At 44.7% G+C, this 407-nt stretch overlaps 1 protein-coding gene across 1 annotated transcript in view; it reads left to right on the forward strand.

The window, feature by feature from the left end:
• ZMAT4 (zinc finger matrin-type 4) overlaps positions 1–407 on the forward strand; it is a 51869-nt gene that overhangs the window by 39061 nt on the left and 12401 nt on the right. The gene's annotated exons all lie outside the window — the stretch shown is intronic.

Raw genomic sequence — 407 nt, forward strand, 5'->3', positions numbered from 1 at the left:
CTTATCAGCCATGCAGTGACATTCAATGGCTGTTATCAGCAGATGTCTCCCCTGAGGGAGGAGTGGGTGTGGCAGAGATAAGGAAAACTGCCCACTTGACAAAAGACAACTACCATCCAGATGGCAATAAAATACATCTTGCCTTGCAATCTCGAACACAGCACCATTCAAAATATCCGCAGGAACCCTGTAACTGCAGCTAACTGTTCCCTGTGTCTGCTGTGGGATCTGCCTCAGGCTCTGGCACTCCTCAGGAGCCCAGCAGAGCTGATGTGTGACGGTCTTCCCAGGGATCTGAGGATGAGGGAAGAGATGAGGATATGACTCCATGTTTCAGAAGGCTTGATTTGTTATTTTATGATATATATTATATTAAAACTATACTAAAAGAATAGAAGAAAGGATTT

This window comes from Geospiza fortis, unplaced genomic scaffold (genome assembly GCF_000277835.1).
Source record: "Geospiza fortis unplaced genomic scaffold, GeoFor_1.0 scaffold417, whole genome shotgun sequence".
Lineage (NCBI taxonomy): Eukaryota > Metazoa > Chordata > Aves > Passeriformes > Thraupidae > Geospiza > Geospiza fortis.